The following is a 24,704-nucleotide window of genomic DNA, read 5'->3' as shown; positions in this document are numbered from 1 at the left end:
GCAAGATGTCGGCAACGGATGGAATCGAAAGTGAAGGAGCAAGAGAGCGAGGAAGAGGAAGAAGAAGTGGGAGAGTGGGAATGGGAGTGGAAGTGGAAGTGGGATGGGAATAAAGGGATCGATCCTTGACTGCGTCGAGTCGGTACACCCTTCTCTTCTGTTCGACTTCCACGACCGCCACCGAGGGCACACAGCCATTTGCCAGTTTCTTCTTAGTCGAATCCAAGGTGGTTATTAAAAGGCCGCGTGACTCCATCGTCATGGACGCTGAACTTCTTACTTTCGTACTTTCGATTCTTTAGCTGAATTTAATTAAGGCAGCGACAGAGCGCGACGTAGTCTGGGAAGCCTTCACTTTTTCTCTCTCTCTCTCTCTCTCTCTCTCTCTCTCTCTCTCTCTCTACGGCTTTTACCGATCTTACTAACCAAGCGCGATCGTCGATATTACACCAAGGTTCTTACATTCTTAAGAGGTACTCGCGATTCAAAGTAGTTTGTTAAGTGTATAGAAACAACCACTCGAAGTCGTCTGGTAGATGTAGTCTGAAACTTTCGAGACGTGAACGGGGCTGCTGGCGAGTCTTTTCCATTCTCAATGCGATGTCCTTTTGAACTGGTGAACGAGTTCTCTCTATCTCATCTTTCTCTCACTCGCTGGCGTATACGCGACAACGATATAATCGAAATGCGTGATAGGCCATATATTACTAGATAGATACGGTCCGACGGCAGGATAAAATATAGGGCGATCGGTAGTAAAAGAAGAGACGGAGCATATATTCTGAAAAGTCCGTGAGAAGGATGCTCCTAGCAAGGTCCCAAAAGTAGTTCCCAGCAGTAATTCCCCGGTTTGGTGACTCCGTTACGAGTTACATCCGTTGGTCGGCAGAACGAGCAGAATCCCCATTTGGCAGACCGCTCTGCTGTTTAGGAACTCGATGAGAGAGTGCCGTTGCATTCTAATAATCCGTTGAAAGCATCATTTTGCTATTTGTTCTTTTCTCGAATATGAGTGCTTCCAAGACACGTATAATTTCTGTATCTTACGATTCATACGATACGAAAGATTCATCGTCAAAATCGTACCTCGAAATCCAAAGGTTCCGACCTTCCGATTGGAACATCAAGGTCTCAACCAAGTCACATAAATCTCTATATAAGGAGCAAGGCCGGTGATCTTTAATGTCGTTCGATTATTCATAATAGCCGACATCGCTGATCGTGAGTTCGCTGATATTTACTACGATATTTTATCGGACAACGTGCGCGACACGACATAACCAACATAAACTTTTTTCAAGTGCCGCACGAATAATAACAGCGAAACGAACGCAAATTCAAAGGAATTTGAAAATTTCAGGGTCAAAGAATCATGACAATATAATTCGAATTATTAAACGATATACCGCGCGAGTTATACGTTAATAAATGAAACTCTACGACAATAATTAATACGAAATAAAATGTTTCTTTGAGTTTGAATTTCTAACTGAACAAAAGAGAAAAGCAAAAAGGAGCGAGCTTGACAATATCGACGGTGTTATTATTATTATTATTATTATTATTGTTGTTGTTATTACCATCGCTCTCATCCTCTCATCCCTTTAGATCGAAAGAGCAATTTTCCAGTACGCGCAACGATGCGATCGTGGAGCGAGCACAGCGTACTTGCGAGTCGTCGATAGAGGGAAAAACTGACTAATCTTCTTTCGCTTTCGGCAAAACGCCGAGAGCAAGTATCTAGCGAAACAAAATAAGCTCGTATACTCTCCTTTACGTCGATATACGAAAAGTAGTAATGGCAAAATGTTTACGTTACTTGTCCGATTCAACGTTTCACTCGTTTTTTAATGAAAATAACAATCCGAAAGAGGTCCGTGTTTTTATTCTTGTCATTGGATTACGGAGTATTTCTCAAGAATTATGACCGACAACAAGTTCGATCGTGTTCTTCGCGTTACTGTTGGATACGTGAAAAGAAATATATGAAAGAAAAAGATGTAAAAGAAAGGTTAGTGAGTTCTAGTCGACATATATCAAATTTAACACAAAAATTCTAACGAGCAACGGAGAGGTCTCGTCTTTCTTCTCTCATTTTTCGCATATTTTCATAGAAAAATATAGGTCTAACTGTTCCAAGAGAAAACTCTCAACGGTACATGGTAATCATAGGAAAAGCGTGTGTTTGTTTTAAGACGAAAGCTCACCCTTCGCGTGTGCGCTCTATGGTGACGTAGGTACGTACAAAAAAAAAATATATATACTCGTATGCATATGTAATATGTACATACCTGCGTGTACTTAGAAGGCATATGTATTGTATTCGGTAGAAGGGGAAAAGTTTGAAAGCGAGGATCATTGGATACTTTTTCCCAGCTAAATTTTTCCATTATTAAAGTATTCGGTCGATATAAATTTGGTAATAATGTATATTCATTGATTTTTACTGAGACGAAAACGATTTTCAGTGCGGTATTTACCTAAATAGATCCACTTGGCTACCTAAGTGTGTGAAAGCAAGGAAAGCCTTGTCTTTGTAAACCAACTGCTGAATTTGAGTCAGCTTATTTCTTACTCGTTCTACCTCCAAATCGAATACTTTCCAGACGACTTCCATCATATCGAGCTTGAACCCATTGTTCATTTTCTTTATTGGGTATAGAGCTGCGTATTTGTTATTTATTTCGATTAACGAATTTCACATGGGGCGAATGATAATTCGCGAAGCAGTTCGCTTAATGCAAATTTATACGCGCAGTTTGCCCTTATGAATTTCTAAGTAGACCATGGTATATCCTTTAGTGAAACTCGATTTACAATGAGGCACAAACTATTTTGGCTCGTCTACTGATCTGGTACGTACAATATAAAACAGTTTTCCTTTTTAAATAAAAAGGTGTCGATTTATCGTGTGCATATTTTACTTGCGGCGTACAACTTTGTCTAACGATAGGAAAATAATAACGTATCAGAGATATTAATGTCGCATAGCAAAAATAAAGCACGAATGATTAACTCAAAGTGGTTTCGATCGTACTTCCTTGCCCGAAAGTAAGATGGCTGGATAAGCTTCGGCACTGATTACCTACAGGAAGGAAGGAAAGAAGGAAGAAAGGAAGGAAGGAAGGAAGGCAGAAAGGAAGGAAGAAAGGAAGGAAGAAAGGAAGGAAACGACCTGGAGACCGATGACGAAGGGCTGGGGAGAAGGGCTGGGCGAATGAGACCAGGTTACCTTGACCCTACGAATCTTCTGCTAATTCGCGTTTTGTTAAGCGTCGAATTTTGTAGAGGTGAAAACTACGCGATGAAAATTTTAATGACTTCCCGTGAATATTTGCGCCTCGGAAAGTTCGCGTAAAACAGTTGGGTGATAGAGGAAAAGGGTAGAAAAGCAGAATGCTCTCGAAAGGAAGCCTTCGTCCTTCCTTTCTTTCTTGAAAATTATAATCGCGCCACTTACTTTACCGCGACTCGCTCGTTCCTTTCTCTCTCTCTCTCTCTCTCTCTCTCTCTTTCTCTCTCTCTCTCTATTTCTTCCGTGCACTCTGCTAACTCACCGCCTATCCACCACTGCCCCTCCCTCCTCTCCATATTTCTCGTTTCTCACCTTTCGCACAGTTTCCAGATCGTGAAGCATTCCACGGTAATTGTGTTTACAGAACGACACGCGAGTCGCAAGGTTTTGTAATTCCACGGATTGTCGAGTCTTCGTCGAGGCACGAAGAGAAACTTTGCGAATGGTATTTCGCTTTTTGTTTTTTCTTCTTTCCTTTTCCTTCTCTCAAACTCGCGTTACCATGTCGCGCCCATCATTCGTTCTTGGTTTCTTTCGAGTCTCTCTGTCTGCACTGTATTGTGCGACGGATTATGGATAATAGCCTTTCGTATTCAAGTTTTGAATCCTTCCTTCCTTCCTCTGCACTTTTCTCTGAACTTCTTGAAATAATGACAGATATTAATCCTAGTCGATGCATTCATCAACGTTCATTTCTCATTTATTCTTAGAAATTATTTTTGCTCTTTCTTTCGCTTTATTTCTAGAATTTTTTTCTTTTTTTCCTTCTTTTCTTTATATTCAAGATAAGTCTAACAGGAGAGAAGGAAAGCGGAGTTTTTGTAACCGTGCTTTTTAACAGCTGGACCGAAAGAATATCGTTTGGAGTACTCGTTAAAGCGACGCTTAATACACGATCTCGACGAAGAATTTTTTAACGAATTCCAAGATGAAAGCACGCCACTTGCTTTTCTCTCGCACTGAGGGCGAGGGGAGCAAGTACTTTATCGTGCCTCTTCCTTCTTCTTCCACTTTCCAGAGTCCTCCCCCTCCCCAATGTCCTTCCCACAATCTGTCTCTTGCTTTATGTCTCTCCTGTAATCGTAAAGAAAAAGACACGTCGTTTCGAGTCAACGATCTTCGTCAAAAAGCAAAGTTCTTCATTTTTCGCCTTGTTTATCTCGAACAGAATATTACGTGGAAGAAAAGCTTGGCTTTAAAAAATATCATCAGGAAAATGTTTCTCACGTAAATAGAAAATTTCCGTCCATGTCTCGTTAGACGTTACCGCAGAACTCTAAAATATAATACTAAGCGATCGATCTTCTTGCTTTCTCCTTATTTCAGGAAAGTCTGATCTATCGATTAGCTAGAGCGTGACTGTTCTTTTTCTTTCTAGAGTAATAGAGATAGATGGATAGATAGACAGATATATATATATATATATATATAGAGAGAGAGAGAGAGAGAGAGAGAGAGAGAGCAGTGGAGTAAAGTCCCATCGTGCGTAGCAGTGTGGTACATTTCGTGCCTCCTTTTGCGAATGACAGTCTCACGGATCGAAACGGATCGAAATCTCGAATGTGCAAGGGCTTTTAGCAGAAGTAGAGGTCGCTGCCGGAGGGATCGCACGGTGGTAACCGATTAAGGATTTGCCTGTGTTCGCTTGCTCGCTTTCGAACGCCAAGAGATATTACCACGAGGTATAAGCTCTCGTGCTTAATACATCTTCCTCTCTCTCTCTCTCTTTCTCTCTCTCTCTCTCTCTCTCTCTCTCTCTCTCTCTATGCATGTGTGCGTCTTTCCCGATGCTCAACGTCGGCATTGCTCGTTGCAACCATCCGCACGTAGAGAGAAAATATAGGTACATATATACGTAGCCGTATGTACTCGGCGTATCGTAAAATGAGATGTCGCTGCGGCTTTTATGGCGGCTGAATTAAGATCAGATTTACTTTACACCCCCGTATTCCTACGTACTCACAACGAAAACCTATTCGAGGGAGATGCAACGGAGAATGGCCATGTTGGTTATACCGTCAACGATTTCTATCCTTATTTCTTCTTTCCTTTCTCTTCTTACTTTGGCGCATCGCGAACAAACTATTATACTTTCCTTCGACGTAATCTTTCGATGTTAACGACTATTACTTTTCAACAAAAATAATATTAATTATTCCATCGAAACATATCGTTTTTATTTGCCACATTTTCGATCGCGATAATAAAAATTGGCAGCATTTTGTAATAAGTATGATATTTATAAATACATATAAATCTGGATGCATGTATGCATGTAGATGCTACGTATGCATAGGCGCATACTATATAGGTATCTCTAGGCACAGCTCTCTCGTAGCTCCATCAAGATGCAAGAGGTTGGCTAGCCGATGCCATTATTGAATGATAATTCCCGATCACGCCCTTGGGAGAGACCCTTGCGCCTCGCTTCGGTGCCCCTCGACGCTACTCTGTAAACGCATAAGCCGAGACCGAAATAGCGTCAGCATGCATTACATGAGATACGGCATCTTCGGATCGACGCGAGCTCTATGATGCACCGCTCGACGATCGCCTTTGCTCTTTGTCCGAGCTTTAGGTCGCTTCGTTAGAATCATCGATATTTATGTCGATTTTAATATGTTAAACCCATGTATGTATCTACGCCCGGATGGATTACTTTCGAACGATGCATACTCCTTTGAAAATCTATTCGGAATGACTTCAATGCCAATAGAAATAATTTGTGTTTGGTAATATCGCTCGATAATAATATTCCCTGCTGTATGCTCAAAAATTAATATCCACAGAAAGTTGAAGTACTCGTCTCTTACTTTCTCTCTTTTTTTCTCGCTCTGGAAAGTGAATGTAGTCAAGTGGTCGATACAACACTGTTATCGTCACGCCTCTTTATCGTCTAATTAAAACTAGCTACGCCGGTGGTGCGTAATTTGTATTCATGGCCGGATAAAACGGTTGAGAGAGAGGGAGAGAAAGAGAGAGAGAGAGAGAGAGAGAGAGAGAGAGAGATTTTGAGCATCGTAAAAAAATGAGAAGAAAAAAGTCTGTGATAAATGCAACTCTTGCGTTGGCTTGCTTTTTAACTAGACTCGATTATGAATCGAAACAAGTCCAAAATACGAAAGACAAAAGTATCCGGCAACGATCAATAAAAGTTATATGATTTACGTTTAGTGGAATCTATGAATTCTTTGACGAGCAACATATTTATCTATACCTATTTGCAATAATTGTCATAGTAGAAATTCCTACTACGCCGAGTCATATTCTCCTAAATCGAACGATCGTTCTCTCTTTATCCCTTGTTAGAGTAAATATTTATTATAGACTAGTCATTCGTTTAAACGACTGTTTGCATTTCCATTTGGGATTATGAATTTTAGTCGTGGTCTCCTAGAAAGTTTCTCAAGTAAATATGTTCAGACGAATCGGTATCAAAGTGCGAAATCTAGTTTGAACTTTTGCGACTGGTTCGGTCTTCGTCGTCCAGCTAAGCAATCTTTCTAAAACTCGGTTGGCTCGTGGGAGAAGGAAGACAGGGAAAGAGAAGAAGTGAAAGCAAGTAAGAAACTCGCTCTCTTCGGTCGAGTACCGTGCGAGCAAAGTAGCACGAGAGATACAAAATTCAGTAACGAGAATTCACAAAGTCCGTTGCCATTAATAATAAATAACGATATCTACGTGATGTGTTACCGAATGTAAATTGAAAATTGATATCGAAACATCCTGAGTGGGTTTCGTTATTTATGAGAGGGAAAAATAACTTGGATCCTTTCGTACGAGACTTCTTAGCGGAGAAAACTTGTTACGTTATCGTACTTGGTCTCAACCTAGTCGAAATTATGATTCCTTTTACAACTTTGGAGTTTTCATTTCTTCAATCAAGTATTTTGGAAGAAAAGATAAAAGTCTGCCTTTGAAATTCATTTCGAATGGTATGAGCTCTCTTTTATCTAATCGTTTACGTTTCTCTATTTCTTACATTAAGATTTAAATACATAGAAGAGTGGTGGACATTATCGCGAGTCCACTAAAGCTAAAACTGAGGAAAATGTAATTCAATTATCGAAGACCATAACAAAGATCTTAGGTGTGGCAAGGAAAAGGACTCGAGAGAGAGATGGAGAGAGAGAGAGAGAGAGAGAGAGAGAGAGAGAGAGAGAGAGAGTCTGATGTGTGTGTGTGTGTGTGTGTGTATTGTATATGTTTGTGTGTCTACATCTCGTGTTCAGCTTCGACCCGCTTGCAATTCTTTTAAAACGTTCAGAAGTAACTTGGGAAGAAAAAGGATACGCGGTAAAAGGATTTTGTGCTTTTGAGAGAAAAGAGAAAGACTTTAATTGTAAGTACTTGAGCCGAAGATATTTTTTTTCTTTTGGGAAAAGCTTAAGATAAGAAATCCTTTTGGTTAAAAAATTTTAATACGACAATCGGTGCTAAGGTCTTTTCTTTAACGTCCCTAATGTCTCTTATTAACGTTTCAACGTTAATAATATTATTTTTACAATAGTATAAATGTAAAATATTATTATTTTACAACGTATAAGTTTTACAAACCCAAACGAAATTTGCTTCTTCGTCGAGCACGACAGTAAGGAAATTTTGGAAAAGTTGACTAACGGAGGAAGAGAGAGAGAGAGAGAGAGAGAGAGAGAGAGAGAGAGAGAGAGGAAGAAATAAGTTAAATTTGGCGATGAAAGGAAGAGATTTTTGTCAAAGGCAGCAGATGACGTAGCACGGCCAATTATAATTAAATTTAATTACACAACTCCGCAATAATTAGGGAGAAATGCACGCGAGATTTCAGGACAGAAATTATTTGGTGCTCCATACGAGGCTCAACTCGTCGGTGTTTCTCTCGATGGCAGCTAGACACTAGAACGCTATAACTCGTATCGTGCGAGCACGAGTGCGAGCATGCGCAGAGTACGACCTAGAATACAATTTCTACAACGCGCGAATTTACATCTAATCTGCCAACCGAGACCGCAGAGAATTTTTTTCTTTCAAGCAGTCAACCTCGTCGACGTATTCCTCTTTGAAGTGACATTTTACAATTAGATTGGTTTTATTAGCATGGCTTGAGTTTTGTTCGGATGAGCGCTTGTTTCAGAGCAATGTTGCGATGAGATACAAAAGCAGCGAGGGATCCGGTGTAATAATTAGCAGCCATACGAAATTAATGTAGCGTGGAATGCGGGAGAGAGGCGAACTTTCGAGGGTGCGGTAATATCAGAGCGTTGCGTGTGCGAGCTTGTCCCATGGCCCATGGCAAACTCGGCAATGCCGATCATTAATAAAGCCGAGCCATACTGGCTCGTTGCTATCTTCGTTGCTGCTTCTTACCCTGTTCCTCCCTCTCTCTCTCTCTCTCTCTCTCTCTCTCTCTCTCTCTCTCTCTCTCTGTCGCTTGGCATCGACTTTCCTATTAATAATCCCTTAAGCCCTCACCGAGTAATACAAACGGGAAAACAAGCTGACAACGACCAACGCGTTTATCGTTGTTTCCAGCGACGAAGGAAAATTCGAAAAAGACAAATACAGAAGTACGTGCGACCAGCAGGTAGGTCTCTCCCACCGTTCGTAACGCTGCAGAATTATAATTTCAATTTCAGCTTGTTGCGATAAATTACTTTTCGGAATTAGCCGCGCTTTATCATATCTATTTTAATTATCGTTAGCGTAGATTTTTCATGTCTATCGGAATTTTCCTAATGGACGAAATCGTTTCGAGATAGTCCGATGTATTTTCTTTTCTGTTTGTTCATACAAAATCGCGGAATGGAAGTTGCTTTCGATAGAAGCAAGTATCTGTGATGGAGAAAAAGTCAAAAAAAAATCGAAAGCTCGTGGAAAATTCGGTGAATGGGACCTGCGTTCGTTTAGTATTCGTACGTGTATAAAAGGACAATAGGATATCGTAAGCGTAAATCTACGTTCCCATTCCATGTCAAGCTCCAAGAGAGGAAATCGCTAAGGCACGCTCGCTCGCTAGAACGCACGACGGCGCTAATTACGCGCTCGTCGGTCATTCGAATCCCAGGTCGTTTCATTCGACGAGAGAGACCGAACGAGAGGATGAAAGTAATTACGAGCCGTGCAAACGATTAATTAAGTAGTCGAACGGACCCCATGTGCGAATTGTAGAAGCGCGCGCGGTAAATTGGAGAATAGTCGACGTTATCTACCAGTACGTCTCGCGTTCTCGTCCATAGGCGTTACCTAGTCAATTATATGCTTCGGAACGTATAACTTGTTTCCTAATTTCTCCGACAAAAGACTGTGGAGGAGCGAAAAAAGATTGATAGCCCACATTCGTCGGGAAATTTTTAAGTCTTCTCAACGAAATACGTATCTCGCATTTAAATTTGTTCTTTCGTTGTTTTTTTCTTTTTTCTATTTCTTTTCAACAGATCGAATTTGATCCTTTCATAAGGCTTCATTGCCTTTTACCGCCAGTCAATGAAGCTTTTCCTTAAATGGAATAGTTTCAGCGCGACGACGACACGATTGAAGGATAATATTTGAAAAATATTCAATGGCAGCTTGGACGCTCGCGCACGACCACATTAGCCAAGCGTTTAACGAGCTCTAGATTATATATATATATATATATATATATATATATATATATATATATATGGAGAGGAGTATTCGTTCGTCCTTGTCGGCGTTTCGTACGGGGTTACCACTAGGTCGACCTTAATAATGGTTAACGATCACGGATTAGCGTTTGGTCTCCAGGTGCCCTGCAAATTATTATTAATGTGGCAGCAGCAGCGGTAGCAGCTGCGAGCCGGTGCAACTGCAATTTCTAATTTTGACCCGGTGACCAAGGGACGCGCGTTTCTAGCTACGCCGTCCGTACACGATGAACGTTTTCGCGAGGATGAAAATATGTCGTGTGGGGAGAATACTTGACGAGCGCGTACGCGTATTTCCCTTATTTTTACCCTTAGCCCACGAACTAACGATTGGAGCGTTGGAAAAATGTTCGTACGTCTGTTTTTGTCGATATTTTAAATATCGCAATTTTATTTCGAAAAGATACGACGCTTATTCCGTTCAATATCAAAGTCATTGCTCCTTCTTCCCTTTTCCATAGAAACTTTTATTCGCGATCGCATTGTCTATACTGGGCTGCTTTCGAGCGACGAGTTGTACGAGTTCGCTGATTCCATCTGTAATTTTATCAAAAAGCCGAGAAATTATGGTGAAATTGTAGAGAAATTGCTAAAACTTCGATAACCCCTAATTCTCTTCTATAACATATATATTCGTATATGTATTGATATAGGTATATCGACGTACTTGCCTATATCGTTTTAAGAAATAAGAAAAGTGCTTTACACGAATGTAGATCGATCATTGGTCGTCTCAATTTTCAACAAAAACGTATCTACGTCAGGAAAGGTGCGTGCGTGCGTGTGTGTGTATGTGTGTGTGCGCGCGCGCGAGTGCGATTTCGAAAGCAGGACAGAAGGAGAAATGGCCGTGTCACGGTTAAAACGTGTCTGGAGTCAGTGGCAGCCAAGTATCGTGTATCACGACACAAGAGACACAGGGGCGAAACCCCTATATGCAGGATGATAACGGTGACTATTATTAATCTACGTAGGACCGTGCAGCAATCAATTACCCTATCTTATGCTATCTCCTTCCACCTCTGCTCCGTCTCTCTCTCTCTCTCTCTCTCTCTCTCTCTCTCTCTCTTACTCGTTCATTCAGGCAAAGTCCAACATCCTCCCACTCGTGGAGTTCGCTAGGAAGTCGACTACGAAATGGTAACGCCCTGCCATTCGGTGAAACGATCTACCTGTATGCTAACGAGTTTCTAGCTCCTTCATATATGTGGCTTGTGGGGGAGGGGAGGGAGTGGACAGTTACTCGTGCGTACGTCTACCGAGTCTCATACGTTTAAAGCAAAAAAGGTTTGAAGGAAAAAAGAAGGAAGGTGCGCTTTTTCGAACGTCTCGATATTTCTGCCGAATGACAAAGGGTGCACCGTGCAATGCTTTCGGACGATCGAACTTCGGCTAAGGCAGAATCCGATATCCCGCTAATCGGTGTGGACTTAAATAACTCTCCTTATCTCTCCTCGGTGCTTATCGATCGAATGAATCGCATCAGCGGAATCCGTTTAAACGATGCTATTTTTCAACCACAAATCAGGCGATTACAAGTCCATCACATCAGTTTTTACATCGACTTACACACGCGTGCCCTCTTAGGTACGCATTTATATAGTATACGCGGTTCGTTCTGGGTACACTTTTTTCAGCGTTCTTTCACAAATGAACGAAACTTTGAAACGATTCTTTTGACGCTTCCTCCATATTATTTTCTATTCATATTGGACATGATAATGAAATACCACCATGATTACTCGTTACTCGTTCTCTCTCTAATTATTTTCGCTCTTTTCATTTATATTAATTATTTCGTTGGACTTAGAAAAAAAATTTTATTAAATATCTCGCATATGCATATATGTTCGGTAATTAAGAGTAAAATATTGGCGTGCAGGGAATATAATAGAAATTGAAAAACGAACGATCGAGCGAACGAGCGAACGAGCGAACGAGCGAAATATGAATTTTTCTTTATGCGAAAAATACCTTTCGATTGAATCGATGCCGAAAGAGAAACAAAATTCGTCCAATGGAACGAATTTATTGCTGATTTCTTTTTCCTTTCTATCGTTTGTTCTCTTTTTTAAATAGATTTTACTTTTTTCTTTTTTTTTTTTTTTTTTTTTTATATCAGACACTCATGAGAAAAGGAAACGTGTTGAACGGTTCTTTGGCCAATGGAAAGCTAAGATCGATCGAATATATTCGTAATGTTCGATTCAATAATAGAACTCGAAAATATTTTTCCCAAAGAAGCAGATCTGTATTGAATTTAGAGTCGACTTTTCGTAGTAAGGTAAGGGCTGGTTGCAATCGTCTAGGTGATAGTGCTGACGACGAAGATGGTGGAATGGTTAAGCCGTTTGTGAGACCGAAATACCGCGTTCGAGGGTGAGAACGGAGCAAGATGAATATTCCATGCTAAATCCGCGGTAGAATCACGAAGAAAGAAATTCAAAGTCGAGAGAGAAAGAGGGTGCAGATAGATAGAGATAGAGAAAGAAAGAGAGGGAGGTAGAAAGTCTCGTGATCTTTTTTCGCAGAGGATTTACCACTTACTTTGGAACTTTTGTCTTTCTTACCGAGCGAGAACAAAATCCAAAGAGACTTGACGCTTGTTCGTAAGTACACTGCGCAATAATCATACGAGTATAATCGTACGTAATGAATCAAAATATACGTTTTATCGTATGGAAATTTTTATATCCATTTACGTATATATGTATGTGTGTGTGTGTGTGTGTGTGTGATGTATGTACGCATGTATGCATATATGTATAAAGAAAAAATTTGTCCATCGAGCTCAATTTAATTAAAATGAGGTCTTTGGCCTTGTCATTGTCGTGGCCGTCATCGCCCTCGTGGTTGACAGGTAGGTACTCGGGCACTTTCCGATCGTGTACGATTACTTTTCGCAGATTTCCCTTTATTCACCATACCATTCGAAAAAGAACATTTATGACGTAAACAAAAAAGAGAGATCTAGAAGAGAGAAGGGAAAATAAAATGGGGAGAAAAAGGAGGTGGAATAACAATGGATCTCATAGATATTTATGCGTTGCCTCGTTGAATTTCGCGACTCGTTTCGTCATATATAATTTCGGAAACAGAAAGCAGTGGCAACGACAGCAGTCAGAGATACCTTCCGTCCCGTTCGCTCCGAGCTCGCGCGAGCTATCCTGCATCAGCCTACTTCCGCTCGAGTAAATAGAACCTTAATTAAAACGGCGTCAACTCATCCTCAATTCTCTGCCACCCCCTTCTTTTTTCATCCTCTCTTTTTTCTCTCTTCCTTGCCCTTTACTTTCTACGATCTTCCAGTCCTTACTTCATAGGACGAGTACATATTTTATTATTATATATACGTATCGCGTCGAAAAATACATATACCTATCAAACGATTCCCTGTTCCCTCTCGATTCAAATTCAAATAGAAAAGATTTAGGAAAGAATCTTTAGAATTCGAGAGAGGGAGCAGTGGCGCGAGGTAGAAGGGCGCTCGGACGAAGAAACTCTATTCTCTTTCAATGTTTTCGCCTTTCGCGTATTCCCATTTTCACATATTTTTGCATCTTTTCGGCAGAAAATGTGATTTCGAGGATCCACCGCGGCCGATAAACGTTTTTCTCGCGTTGTCCATTTATTCATGAGTATTTGACTTATTCAAGAAATAAAGGCCTTGAGAAAAGAACTCAATGCTCGAGAAGAGTCCCGCTCCTATCTACCTCTCTTTCTCTTCGTTCTCTTTATTCGCGAACGCAATATGAATTCGAGGCTTAAACCTTTCGCATTTTTTGGAGATATCTCTTGGACGGTAACTCATCTGGACGAACTCACCGACTGTATAGAAAAAGAAGAAAGGAGAAAAAGAAAGGGGGAAATACAAAAAAAAAACAAAAGAAAAAAACAGACCAAATGGTGGAAATGGTTTTATCTCCTTTAAAACATTACTCGAATAGAGGAGAAAAATAAATCGAGTCGATGGCCGTTATCGTCGTAAAACGATTAACGTTGTTCGCATCGGGCAAGCGAAGGAGAATTTCGTTAGTAGTTTCTCGAAATCTCTTCCAAACAAATAAATTACATCGGTTTCGTGGGTTACGAGGATTCCTCGTGACTCCATAGGAATCTAAGAGAAATCGAATTATCGTGGGAAAAGCTCGGCTAAAAGCGAGAGAGAGAGAGAGAGAGAGAGAGAGAGAGAGAGAGAGAGAGAGAGAGAGAGAGAAAGAATTTTCGCCTTTCGTACTCCGTTCTTTGCGCGCTTCGAAAATAGAGAGGTGATCTTTTCCCGATGGTTGAACGAATTATTCTTTTGTCCCTTTCTTTCTTTCTTTCTTTCTTTCTTTCTTTCTAACGACGAAGACTAGGAGAATAGGCCACGAAAAGGTTTCTAACGTCACGCGACACGTTTAGCCTCGTCTCTTTAGCCTCGAGAGAAAGGCGCGAAAGGGATTTTTCGCAATCGTTTCCGCTACTACGTTTTTATCGCAACTTGTTGTCGACCTAATGCGGATCGAAGAAAAAGAAGAATAAGAAGAAGAAACTTTAGTAAATTCTTAGCTGTAGCTAATCTTTCTCTCGATGCTTTCAGTTTAATCCTCCTTACCGCGAGTTTCGCGTCTTACCTCACTTCAATTCCTTTTTTCTTGATGAGAATTACGTCCAATATAATACGAGTTATACTTTGTAATAACTTTGAGAAAAACTTAGCACGATAGGAAGACAGCGGCAATAATGAAAGTTACTTTTAAATGTATCTTTAGCTTTAATTAAAAAAGGAAAAGATATAAATAGACGAAGAAGGTGATTATACTTATTCAATTGTAATAGATTTTCGCCATTGTGAAGAAAAAAAGCAGTAAGGGAATAGACAGAGAAAATATGCGAATATTTCGTTTGAGATGGAAAGGAACGAGAGCCGTTTGGGATGAGATTTGGCATTCCTTTGTTTATCAGTTGCATACAGCGTGGGTGGGATAAGGAAAATCAATTCGTGACAATCGTCGATGTCCATTGCCGCGTTTCGTAGGATCCCTATACTTTGCGTCGCGTCGGATTAAGAATATTCGCACGAGACAATACTCGGTGTGTGTACTATCGCTTCAAGAAGAACGACAATACTCCACCTCAAGTGAGAACCAAATTACGGATTAATCCTTTGCTCGAAGTCTGGGGCGATCGATACTTTACGTCTTACGTAAAATCAATTATCTTTTTGATGAAGTATAGACGATGCAATGGTTTGACAAGTACGCGAGACAGAAAGAGAGATAGAGAGGAATAATTGGAAAATTGCTTTAGCTTGATCATTAGAAAGTCGCATCGGCGAATTACGTTTTTATCTATTTGTCATTTTGTTCGTACAAAAATTGATCGTCAAAATTGTTTATAACAAATTGTTCATAAAAAATTGTTAAATAAGAATAAATTTAGATACGTAAACACGCGGATTAGATGAATTTTCCTTTTAAAAGAGAGGTTATAAAAATTGTTTATTTATAAAAAATTGTTTGCAACAAATTGTTAATAATAACGTTAGTTGAGGAAGATAGTAAAAAATATACCTTTTAAAATGGTCCTTCTTTGAAGCCTCTATGACCATTAGTTCCGAAGATATTCCCATGTAAATATAAAAGATATTTTCATTAACCTAGATTCATTATTTCCTAAAAGAGGTCATTGCCCTATTGATCTACATAAATTCCTGGAATTTACGCGAGCTTACGCACGGACCACGTGACCATCGTTTTTCTACTTACTACGAGTAGTACGCCCGTTACTCCTACGCGTACCGACATTATGAATGGCAATCTTTCGAAGGCGATATCTTTCGAACGAAAAGTCGTAGAGACTTGAAATAAATACCGTTTAAAACCTCTTCTTTTTATCTATCGATTTCAATCGACATCCAACCGACCTGATAAGATCGATTTTTTTGATATTTAGTAAATAAATATCTCCTAAGTACTACCTTTAAAGTCGTTTCTTTTGCAGTTATCCACGTGCAAAAATTTATATTAACGATGTAATTAAATGCGATAATGTAATATAAAGAAGCTTCAAGATTAAAAAGTCTTATAACATTGCTTCAAGTGCATGAATTCGTTTTTTATCAAATCTCTCGGTAGGATATTAAAGTCGAACGAAGAGATAAATATTGTCGCGATGCGGAAAAACAAATAATAATTTCTAGTAAACGCGACATTGAACGAATGCGTTTAATTAGAATAGACCGTCATATTCTTTTCTCTCGTTTCTCAGTTTATGCGTTTGAGCGTTGAAGCGTATTATTAAATAAAATGCCGTAAGAGTAGACGATATCAACCCTGAGTGACTTGACCAGGAGAGAGAGGGAGAGAGAGAGAGAGAAACTGGATTCGATATCCAAATGCTTTTCCTTAGACATTTCAATTGATCGACATTAATTATTCAAATAACTTAAAAATATCCGATTTGTTTCTGTAATTAACGTGTGACATTCGTGTTAACGCATTTTGCTGGATTCTAGCGCGATAACGAATCGTTATATAATTTTTCAAACGAATTTTTCATTATTGACAAAATACAGCAACAATTCCTTCCTTTCGCAAAATTAGCCATGTTCTCGATTCGATTGTTAGAAAAAAACCTTGCAAAGAAATGTTATTAATTTAGTTTTATTCCAACGAACTCTAAAATAATTTCGCATTTTCGAACGAGTATTTAGGAAGGACAAGAGTCACAAAAAGACCATAAGAAATTACGGCACGATCGAAATTATTTCGCTCTGGTATTGCTTTATCCCTCGTTTCTTGACCGTTTCATCCGTAAACTTCTTTCCTTGAACTTTCTCCCGCTTAGGACTTTGCTCGTAATCAAAAGCATGACGAATTGCCTTTTTCCTACTATGTTCTTCCTTTATCCACATATTTTTCTTACTCAGTCCATCGTTCTTTCTTCCGACCGTATATCTTCTTTCTAACGAAAGACGTTTGGAAAAAATCGATCGTCCCCCGAAATTTTCAGAAAGCGAAACTTTTGAAGAGACGGTATACCTCGTGAAAACTTAATTAGGGTCTAATTAAATCTTTTGCTAATTTAATTTTTGTTCCTTCTTTATCCAGCTCCGAGCCGTTTATAAAGTAAGGTTCGATAGGATTTTCCTCACAGGGGTGGAATATGAAAAGGTAAGAATGAAAGAAGATGAAGAAGGAAAATAATGCGTATTCTTTGTCTATTCGCGCGTTTCTCCTTAGCAGACGGGTAGAGTCAACTTTCCGTGGGGGCTTATTTAAAAGAGAAAGATAAGGAGGGACAATAAAGAATAATGCGTTGTCCACCAGTGGGATAGTTAAAGTACTTGTCTTATAATTACTCCTCTTTAGCGCTATCCGCGGCGCTGTGCTTTCTCCTTTCTCTTTCCTCTTAACGCGTAACGATTATAGAGACGTCACGATCGTTATTTTTAATGAAAAAAAAAAGAAAAAAAAAAGAAAAAACAGTAGAGCCGTCATCGAGCGAGAAATCAAAAAATATATCGACCGTATCGCAATCGAGTGGCTTCTCATATACGAATATTCTCCTGAACATGCTCAAACGTGTATGAAGTAACTTAACCAATTCGCACCGCTGTTAGATTATGAACTAACGATAACGGACAAATCGATATACATATAAAACGAAATATTATGATCTTTTCTGCGGAACGTTATATTCGACGGAAGGAAAAGAGAGATAGAGAGAGAGAGAGAGAGAGAGAGAGAGAGAGAGAGAGAGAGAAGGAAAGACATTATAGTCAACCAATTGTAAGAATTCATATAGAAAAGAAACCGAGCAGATCGAAATCGCGATATCCCTTCAGCGTACGACGTACGCGAGTTTTCGTAATGATACGCTATAAGAATGGTTAGAAAGGAGAGAAAGAGAGGAAAAATGGGCCACGGAAATGTAAAGCAAAGAGGAAACGTCACTAATTGTATGACCCGGAAACGAAAGAGTCGTCGTTCGATAAAACTATGGAAAAGCGATATCGAAGCCGGTGTTTTTCCGTTGAACGAATAACAGTCGTCTGCGAAGAATAGTGATGGGAAATGCCGAATGAACCGTTTATGGGCATATTCGTGCGATTTCACCGACCGTTTTCATTATTCTAACCAATAGAAACGGAAGCGTCGTATCCATGGTAATTCGGTTAAGCGAGTTTCTCGATCGTTGTTTGATCCAATAGATAAAATGTGAAAGGTTGGATTATTTTTACAACGTCTCGTCGAAAAAGCGTAAATTATACCAACGGGAAAAAGGCTCTGGAACTCGTTTGGTATCGATCGACATACAATTCGTTTTACGTATACTCCCTTTTCTTCTTACTATGCCCCTCTCCCCAGAGTCCTCCTCCATCTCCTTAGTAGTCACTCTTCGTAGTTGGTAGCTTCTCTTTCGCTTTCTCGGTATTTCCGCGATATTTCCAGCCGTGTTTGCACATTCTGCGTGGGTGAGCGCGCGCGCACATACCGGGAACGTTGGCGATTCTCGCAGTTCGGACATTCCTCACAGTAAAAGATTTCATTTTCGATTGATACGATTTTAATGGCATCTTTACGTTAAAAATTGATGGCGAAACGGGATGGTTTTAAAATCAGTAGGACGTTAGCAAAAGTAACTTCATGTAGATAGGTTTGCTTCCTTTCATATAGATATATTCGCTAAAGATAGGAATATCTTGACTTTGTGCGTGGCTCGAGGCGCCGCGAAATAGAAAATTGGCCCATCCATTTCTCGTAGCACTTTTCCTGCCAACTCGGGATTGCCGGCTCGGCGTTGAATAAATGCATGTATCTCGAAGGCATATCGCGCTTTGCGAACCACCAACTTCTAGTAATCTTTCCTCTTTCTCTCTCTTTCTCTCTCTCTCTCGAGCGTTATATCGGGAAGGATCGAAAATGTAAGAGGCAATGATTGCGAGTCAACGAAAACGTATGAATGAACAAATAAAATTTCGGTAAATATACTTACATTTATATTTATATCCTACAAAGTTGAAACTATGTACTTATCCGTTTTCAAAAGTAGCGAAAGACCAAGTAAAACGATCGCGAGAGAATAAAATATTTCAATGGCCGAGTCGACGGAATTTTGCTCAATTCCAAGCATCGGGGATCTCTATTAAGAAGGCAAATAGCATGTCTCAAGAAGCTTGGCCACTTAATACCCGGTTTACACTATCTACTTTCAGGATTGTGCGTCTTTGTATTTTCTCTCTTTCGCTCTCTCTCTCTCTCTCTCTATACCATTTCCCATTTTCTTTTGACTCGCTTTCATCCTCTCATTTTCTCTTAGCTTCTTCATCACAGCAGCCCTCGACGATCCATCTTAAGAGTCGCATTCGTCCGAGGCATTAATGGGGAACGAGTTCGCACAAGGAGGAGATGGACCGAGGTTATTTCGACGAGAAGAATAAGGAGACTAACAATACGAGCCGATAAAACTTGAGAAAGAAAAAGGCTCGAGGATTGAGGTATTTAGAAAAAGAGTGACGGACCTAGGTCAAATAAAAGAGAGAAAAAAAGAGAGAGAGAAACAGGAGAAGAAAAGTATTTGCAAAAGTTTCTCTCAAAGAGAAATTTCTAATCAGATTGACTTTTCTTTTTATATAGATTGATTAAGAAAAGCCATCGCATCCAATCGCAGCAACTTTTTCAAAAAGAGCACGATCGAGTCACATTCGACGAATAAACAATTTTTAAGCATTGAGAATAGGTTCAAACGTGCACGAAGACAAGTATAATTTTTATTGCAGCAAGAAAGTCTTTTCGCCAAAAAATCTTACGTTCGCGTTTTGTATACGCCAAAAAGATTATGTCTATCGCGAGAAAGCTTTTACTCTTTCTCTTTAACTTTGATTGCAATCATCCCTTAAAACGTAAACGTCGAGAAAAAGCTTCGAGAAGGTGAAACAAGTTAAAGAAGCGAGGGGGAAAGAGAAAGAAATAAAAGGATAGCGGGTGGAACTTATATTTTTACTATTAGATTGTGATTTAATAAGCCCTAATTAAGAGTTTTTTTTTTTTTATTACACAAGTATCTATCAATTAACGCATGACTATGGTACGAGTAATTTGAAAATATATACGTGGGTATCGTTGGTAAACGATACTTTCCATATCGAAACGTAGGATATATTTGTTTGATTTTTTACTATCCATCGGTTCAACAAGAGGAAAATATGTAAAGGAAAGAATGAGAGGGCAGTTAAAAGGATCAATGCGGCGACGACGGCAGCGGCAATTCAACGATCGAACTGGTAAAAAGAGAAGATCCCATTTCCTTCCCGACTACATTGGTCAATTGGTCGCGAGAGCCTTTCGAAAGAGCCCGCACGTTCATTGCCCTGTCGTTGCAGAACCGGCTCGAGAGAGAAAGATCTTGGGCCATTATCGGCTGATATATTATCGGTGCGAAAGTATAATCGTTTGAACGAGAAAGCGAACGGACATTGCTAGTAAGTTGGTACTCCTTTAATCCGGGCCTCCTTCGCCTTTTCATTCTCCTTCTTGAATCAGAGCCACCACCACTACTACCTACTACCACCACCATCGCTATCTCTCTCAAGATCTTACCAATATCATCTCGCCACACGGCATACGTACATATACGAATGTGTAGAACTGGGATAAGTATCAGCGGCAAAGAAACTTTTATTCGCTTCGACTAGCGACGGTCAGACAGGAATTTAACTTTGGTTTTTTCAACGAGTGCTTTTTCTTTCGAGCTTTCCGCCCTATCGAAGGAAGGAAGCCAGAAAGAAACGAATAAAAGAAAGAAAGGGAACGATTAACTCGTAATCGGTTCACTGCTCATCCGATTGAACTCTCGATGTATACTTACTTTGAGAACGAAATACGTCCGCTCGCCTTTCGTTTCTTCTTTCTTCCTTTTACTTCTTATCTTCGGATGAATAATCGTGAACGTTTTTTTAACACTGACTCCTCCACTCCCAGGATTTTTTCTCTCGTTTTCCATATTTAAGATCTTGATATGCTTTATGAAAATTTTCGATCGATTGTGATGGTACGTAGAGAGAGAGAGAGAGAGAGAGAGAGAGAGAAAGTTGACGGTCTCCTCTTGTAATTGAATGATGGTGGCTAGATGAGAGTTTGAGATGATTGTAATGGGTAGGAAGACCGAATGATATTAATGCATTTGCAGATTGTTAATGGGACACATTGGAATGAGAAGGGAATGCTCGCGTCTTTACAAAGTACGCGGTCGGTCTTCGGTTCGTTCTCTGTCCGCCGGATTTCTCCTCCTTTCGCTGTTCATCGTACATATCTATAGATATACGTAGGAACTTTTGAACGAAGAGGATTAACATGGAACGCTATGTCCTCCCATAGTGGATCATTCGTCATTGTCGACTCGACGTGACTCGGAGTAGGAAAGCGTCTTTACCGTTTGCCTTTTCAACCGACACGCTCAAAAAAAGAAATTTATGCTTTAATCTCCGTCCGTATATTAACTCTGTCGGTATCGATAGATGAAATAATATGATCCTAAGTAATTCGTAAGGAAAGTTTAAGTCGATCCTTTCGTTTGCCGAACGTTCCGAATAGGCCGACAAAATAATGTAGGACATTAGTAAATATGCTGTAAGTATTTGTAAATTATAATGATATTACGATTGGTTGTTGTATTGGTAAACGATAGCGATTATTACGCAACTTCGCAACAATGATCATAATCTGATTACGTATTCTGATTCCTGAGATTAATAATAATTCATCATCTTTGGTATGTACGTTGAATATGTAGCGTTGAAACTTCTCAACTATCGATTTACTTTTGATAATCATTCTTATCTTTTTTTTATGCCAGAAAGTTTTGGGAAAACAATTTTTTAGTCAATTTCGAATCCTGTTACATTTGTCTTGTTATTATCGAAAGTATATATCGAAAGTATTGAAATTAATACAATTTCCATTTCGATATATGTGCTCGTTCGATTCTACTGGACCCAATAAAAATGGTTTCCTATCCTCTATATATATATATATATATATATATATATATATATACATATATATACGATGTATGTCTTTAATAATGGATAGTAGTGATATATAGGTATACAATTTATTTCTATTTAATTATTTTATTTTTCGATAATCTCGAACTCGCACGGCACAATGATACGTGAAATGCCACGTGATACGTGAAAATGAAGAAATATCGTTAATTAGACGTTAACCAAATGATCTATTCACTGGCCGAATTAACTGTACCTGTGCAAATCCTCTAACGGCAACGATTCTCCAGATCTTCGGCTAGTTAGCGTACAAACAGTTGCTCGCACCTTCGATTCGATGCGTCCGGTAATCGCTCCTGGTAGCTTCGATAATCGGTACAAGTCTCTCCACTCCCCTCTCTCTCTCTCTCTCTCTCTCTCTCTCTCTCTGTTCCAGAACTCCCGAAATAGCCGATCTGACCACAATACTAAACACATCAAAGACTTAGCCAGCATATGTACACGTTGGTTTCTACACCTTCGTTCTAGAGAACAAAAGCAAAAGAAAGATATGCTCAGTTATATTTTATGATTCGTAACTATTATATGCTCTTTAAAGGTACGTTACATGATATCATGTAAGTGGGCTAGTTTATACATGTATATAGCTTTTTTAGAAATCGCCGGAACGAGCGAACAAACATACAGAATCTATCGTGGAATCGATTCGTGTGCACGTTTCGCGTGGATTTCGAATTGACCGATATTCGATCTCAAAAGGGAAAAAGATAACATCGACGTTGGGTTCTCGAATGAGCGCGTATGCCTATCTAACTGAGTACATAGCTGCATAGATAGCCAGAACACATAGCTTGAAAGGTATAGGAGCGATGCTGAATTGCCATTGGTTTTCGTTGACGTGCTTCGCAATGGGCCAAACGATGTCGTTTCTGGTAAAATTGTGTTCGTTTTAAACCGTCGCGCTTCTATATCAGCATAGTTGTACTCCAAGCGAACTCTCGAAAGTCCGTAAAAACATGAATACTTGGTGGGTGTTGTCGTTAAAATGCCACAGTCTCTATAAGTAATTGAAGATAAGTATAATTTAACTCGGTGAGCGTAACTACATTAGGTGTAATTAGTATCGGTTTTCTAATGCAAGCTCTTTTAACGCGGATACGATCTCATTGTCGGATCCAGGTCATCCATGTCTATAGTACGAACGTAGTAAGTACTCAGGAACTAGCCGACCGCTTGGACCGTGGCGAATATGGCGGCCACCCTTGTCTCCTCTTCCTCCACGGCCTTCACGTACACGTTCGAAACAAACGCAATTAAAGAGAAACGTGACACGGATAACGTTCTACGCTCTTGACTATCGAGCGTAGAGACCCTTCGGTCTTCCCCCTACTCCTTCCTTTGATCCCCTCCTCGTGTCCTCTACGTATCCTCTTCCAGCCTTTTGTATACCTTCGTTTATCTTTTATCGAAGCTTTCGTTCAACCGACCGATGATATTAGAAATAAATTTACAGTTTTACTATGTTTCCCTTCGATATCTCTATATTTGATTATTTCAAAAAAAAAAAAAGGAAAAAAACAAAAAAAAGAAAAGAAAAAGAACTATCCACGGCGAACGAATTTCTATAGACTTAACCAAACGTCGAGGTTGAAATGAAATTCGAGCGATGTTAAAGCTTTCCGAAAGCACCGAAATGGTTACGCTGCACGTCACTATTTCTTTTCTATGTCCACGTATTTTTTATTTTTACGTTTTGCCTTTATTTTTCGTTCTGCGAATTGTTTAAAAAAAATTGTCGATTTCGTTCCTTAGAAATTCCGTTGGTATTTTCTGATAAATTTTCAAAAATGTTTTTCGTTTTCGCAGAGCTTCGCTAATGTCTTTTTGTTCTTCTGCAAATTTATGATAAAACTCGGAGAATTTTTGCTTTACACGCGAATAATTCGTCCGGAAAGCGAAAAAATTTTCTTTTTTCGCGTGCTTCTCTTTTCTCCTTTCTTCCACCTCTCTTTCCCTCTCCCCTTTTTTTGTTTGTTTGTTCCACGGAATTTAGCACGCATCTGTGGCTCCTTCTAATTCATTCGCAATTTGTTTGCTCTCTTTCTTCGTCAGTACTACGTGTTTCCTTGACAGCGGATATCCAGGACTTGTCTTTCGACGAATAACGAAACGCTATCGCGTTAAGAGAACTTATTACGCATTCAACCAACGTTTCTCTCCTTTCGCATAATCGTATTCTTCTCCTTTTATTCCGTATTGATTCTCTTTTATTCTTTCCTGAAAACAGAAGCACGTAATTGGCAACAATTCTAACGATATTTCCGGGTGCAAGGAGAAAAAGAAAGAATAAAACTTTGCTCGTGATATTTTCATAGGAAAGTTTTTTTTTTTCTAGTCGTGCCAAAACAAACGTAAAAAAAACCGAAATTATATCTTTTTTCTCTTAACTCATTCCGTCGTTTTACTTATTCCTCCATATATTCCAGATAGATCTTTGCATTGCTCTTTTAATCGTTTATTTTTACAAAAACCAACACCCTAATGCAAATAAAGATGCAATTTAATAGCAATTACTTTTGTTAAATATTTAACTTTTTTCGTTCTCCTCCACGTATAATCTCTTTTACACGATTCTTCAGCATTATTATTTCACTTACTTTGCAAAATCCTAATTTCCATTAATTCCACGAAAGATTTCCTTCCCTTCCCCCTCTCTCTCTCTCTCTCTCTCTCTCTCTCTCTCTCTCTCTCTCTCTCTCATCAAAGTAAGGAC

At 39.5% G+C, this 24,704-nt stretch overlaps 1 protein-coding gene across 2 annotated transcripts in view; it reads left to right on the top strand.

Moving 5' to 3' along the window:
- The window catches only part of GluRIB (Glutamate receptor IB), a 127,642-nt gene that overhangs the window by 5,874 nt on the left and 97,064 nt on the right, over positions 1-24,704 (top strand). The window lies entirely within an intron of this gene.

Source organism: Vespa mandarinia, chromosome 14 (genome assembly GCF_050613455.1).
Source record: "Vespa mandarinia isolate Hongniang chromosome 14, ASM5061345v1, whole genome shotgun sequence".
In the NCBI taxonomy this organism is placed as follows: domain Eukaryota; kingdom Metazoa; phylum Arthropoda; class Insecta; order Hymenoptera; family Vespidae; genus Vespa; species Vespa mandarinia.
This window is presented reverse-complemented; position numbering and strand designations above follow the sequence as displayed.